We start from the raw sequence: 4,248 nt of genomic DNA on the forward strand, positions 1-4,248 counted from the left end.
GATTATTTAAATTTATTTGTTGATCCTCCATCTTGTTCAAAACATGATTTAAGGCTGTCATTTTAAATGAAGTTTTGATTGTCAGGCTTTTTCAGATAAAATAAAAGTTGTTGGATTTCCATCAACAGATTCTCAGTTGACAGGCTGGTTCTGTCCATGGCTTCACTTTATTTTCTGGAGGGCACTGCAAAGAATTCCAACTTCACCTACAAAGAAAAGCAGATGAGCTGTTCATATCGTGAACAAATGCCCTTCAAGTGTCCACAGCTTATAAAGCAGCAGGGGACAGCGGGATGCTTAGATATGGTAGGTACCACCCCAGCCTTCAAGGAGTTTATGGCTTAGCTATAGTGATAGAATTAGGGCAGTTATGGCATAAGAAATTACAAGTTCTAGGAAGTGCTAGAGCTATTCATTAATTAACTTCCTCTTTCTATAGGCTATTTCTCAGGGAAGGAGTTAATAGTCTCCTCCCCCAGGGAAATCACTAGCTGTTCTGTTTTTCTTTTATGTGACCTTCCGTAGGTGCCACTGAACCTAAAAGTTGGTTCATACAAACTTCCTGTGTCAGAATCACCTGGGATCCTATTACATATACAAACTCCCAAGTCTTACTACAAGTTTAATGAATTTAGTCTGGGGCTATGACTCAGGACTATTAATTTTTATTAGTTTTAGGTGTACAAAACAACATAGTCATTAGACAGGGACTATTAATTTTTATCTAGCTTTCCAAGTGATTCTGACGCATGCTAGGTTTGAGAATGCATAGTCTAAGCAGATACGTCAGCCTAGATTGCTAGACCACTGGACTAAGATATGATGGAGTCCCTCTCCTTCATGCCATGTTCTCACATGCCACGGGGCCACAGGGTCACAGACTCTTTATAGAAGTAGAAGGTACCTTGGAGACAGACAAGCCTCACTCCCTCCTAGATCTTGAAGAAACACAAGTATAGAGAGGTGATGGGGCTTTACATAAATAAGGTCACATAACTCTAAGAACCCTTCAGTTCCTATGTTTGCTATTCTGTGGTTTTAAAGATTCCTTTATAAACAACAGCCTACGGAGTTATTTTTGCCTTTTCAGGGCAAATAAGAAAAAGAGATAAAAGAGCCGTGGCCTGACCCCTCCATCACCATGCCAACCTCTGGAGCACTTAGCTGGCCTCTTTGGTGAATAGATCTATTCCAGCTGAGCGTCTAGTCTGGAGCCTGTAGGGGTGAATCAGCCTTGGGCCTTTTCAAAAGGCTGATCACTAGTGGCCATAACTAATAGGGAATGATTCTAATGGCCAGGGCCAGCTCTATGTACTGGAAGTGGCCTCAGGCAACATCAGAGGGGTATTAGAGGGATACTTGGAGCCTACTTACCCTTTTAGTCTTTGTTGGCATTACGTAAGTTAGGAACCCCCACGTGACCTAGAATTCCTCCCTGCAGGCTCAATCCTTTGGTGGTTTTGTCCATTTATTCAATAGCTCTTGAGTGTGTATTATATGCCACTGAGTTAGCTCAGACTTCTGACGAGCTTATGGATGACTGATGTCTGCAATGTCCTATCCTCAACAGCCATGTTCAGCTCCATAGACTCATTGTCTATGGCTTGGTTCAGTCATCAATTAAAATGGGGACTGCAGCCCAGAAATCAAGAGAAGGCTGAGACCCAGAAAGGCAGCAATGGAAGAATTAGGAAAGATCACCGAGAGCAAAGATGGGTCATTAGAGACCAAGGCTAAGGTCATCCATACCCTTATATTCCCAATTACTATAAATGGATGCAAAAGCTGGCCAGTGCAGAAGGCTAATAGAAAATAATTTTGATTCATTTGAAATATGGTGTTAAGAAGAGCTCGACAGGTACCCTGGACTGCCAGAGAGATAAGTAAGGGGATCCTAAAGCAAATTAAGCTATAAAGAACCTAATATTTTTAGGACTAAGGCTAAGTGCTGGGGATTCACACTGAACATGACATGACCCTTTGCTCAGGTCTAGTTGGGGAAATAGACAAGTAAACAATTACAAAAAATATATAATGATAAGTGCTCTGAAAGAGGTATCTATGTGAATTCCAAGACATAAGATGGACACCCAAACCAGTGTCCCTTCCTACAAGAAGAAATATCTATGAAGGACTTAAAGGATAAACTGGAGTTGGGGACCTTGAAATGGGAATGGTAAGAAGACTCTCTTAAATGAAAACTGTAGGGACAAAGGCCAGGAGCCAAGGCAGAGCATGGGAGCTAATGGTGGTCAGTGCTGCTAGAGGGGACTTTGAAGGGCTAGAGAGAGACCTGGGCAATGAACAAAACAACACTGTGATTTTTTCAAGAGGAAATTTTATAATATCCTCATTGTCCAAGAAGAGTGGATGAGCTACTAGAAGGCTGATAAAGTAGACAGAACTTTTCTCTTAGGGGCTGAGATTCCAGGCAGAACAATATCCAGGGGGTACTTAGAGGAAAGGGAGTGGAGATGCATAGGAGGAAGAAGAACACGGTGGTGACAAGCAAGCGTGGAAAGACAGTGTGCTGGTAGGAAGTGGGGTGGCGTCTAGGAAGGTCAAAGAAGAAAAACTACTCAAAGCAATGCTGAACTTTTTGTCGTTTTTCTCCCTAATAAACCAGTGGCTGACCTGGAGGTGCTTTTCCCCTTAGTTCAATATTTAATGAATTTCTTACTGTTCCTATAAGGTAAGAAAACACAAGCCTCTATTTCTGGGAAAGAGGGTGACCTAAAAGGGTATATGTTACTTACTGTTGATGGAGTCAGCCAAAATCTTAAGTTGCTGGGTGTTGTCCAAGACCTCAATCCTTTGGGTGTATGGGTCATAATGAACTGAGAAGGGCCGCTGGATTGTAGCAGCAAAGTTCCTGAAACCAATGCCATAGATTTGAGTGAAGGGCACTATTTTGGGAAAAACCATTCTAAAAGATTTCTCAACGGCATTTCACTTGGCTAGTAGTAGCACTGAAACCTCACTAAAACAGGAGGTTTAGAAGCCAGACTGAGAAGTGAAATGGCATTTCAGTGAGGTCCTCTTGGGGATGTTTTGTGTTCTGTGTGTGTGTCTATGTGAATATACAAACATATGCATGCCTTTATTTATTTGGCCACCTACCTCCAGAAAGAAAGAGGCTGCTTACCATAAAAGCATAGCATACAATAAGGCCAAAATTCTCATCATTGATCAAAATAAAAAGGGCAAGTACAACCAAGCCAAAGAATGTTACAGGAAAAAATGCTCTCTGAGATGCTTGACAATCAGTGCAGGGAAGAAATCACAACTCTCAAGAGTTGGAGAAAACACTATATTATTAATGAAATTTAGCATGGATTGAGTGCTTCCTATGTACCAAAACTATGTTAAGTTCCATTCTGTAGTCTTCACAATTATCATTCCTATTTGAATCTCATAAAAACCTTAGGAGGAAGGTACTATTATTACCCGCATTTTACAGATGAGGAAACTGAGGCTTGGGAAGGCTAAGTGACTACCAAGGCCATACTGGCAATACATGGTGAGGCTCAGAAGGGAGCCAGGTAGTCTGACTCTGGTCAGTGCCCTTTACATCCCTGCCTCCCCAATGCATTACTGCTGGGTCTAGGAGGAATGCACCATGAGGGCCTTATGAGGGACAACAATCTATTCCAGAATGGCCTATAAAATGCAAAGGCATCACAAATGATATTTCTAAGTTGGCTTCTGGTGACACTAGATGCTGCCATACTGTGGAGACAGTTATAAGGGAGGCTAGTACAGCTTGTCAAGCTTGGCAAGAGTGGTGGCGCATAGTGGCTGGGTACCCAAGTTCCAGAGCCAGGCTGCCAGGGCTCATATCCTGCCTCTGCCGATGACAGCCCTTGTGGCCACAGGCAAGGGGCTTATTCCTCCATAAAACTAGAACAAGAGCAGGACTACCTCAGAGGGTTGTAGCAAGTACAGCTATGGCTGAGTAGTGATTTCAAATAAGTTGGTTCAAGAAAGACACACAAGGGCCGGCCAAGTGGCGCGATGGTTAGGAACTGGCTTGGGATGCCAGAAGGCCCCGGTTCGGATCCCACATACTAGGGCCAGTGACACTGCCCTTCACAGCTAAGATGCTGAACAACAGCTCAACCTGGAGCTGGACTGCCGTGAGTTGCTGGCAACAGCGTAGGCTGCAGCCCCTGTGGCAGTGGGTTGCCATGGGCTACCGTGTGTAGCCAGCAGCCAGCGTGAGTGGCCAGCAGCTGCAGTGAGTGGCCG

At 43.6% G+C, this 4,248-nt stretch overlaps 1 long non-coding RNA gene across 1 annotated transcript; it reads right to left on the bottom strand.

Annotated features, from left to right (window-relative positions):
- LOC109378742 (uncharacterized) lies at window positions 1-4,028 on the bottom strand. The gene is made up of 2 exons (XR_002123057.1): window positions 2,757-4,028; window positions 1-206 (listed from the first exon to the last, which is right to left on the bottom strand). It is a non-coding gene; the product is annotated as an uncharacterized LOC109378742 (long non-coding RNA).
- Window positions 4,029-4,248: the final 220 nt, after the last annotated feature.

Source organism: Hipposideros armiger, unplaced genomic scaffold (assembly GCF_001890085.2).
Source record: "Hipposideros armiger isolate ML-2016 unplaced genomic scaffold, ASM189008v1 scaffold_3070, whole genome shotgun sequence".
Lineage (NCBI taxonomy): Eukaryota > Metazoa > Chordata > Mammalia > Chiroptera > Hipposideridae > Hipposideros > Hipposideros armiger.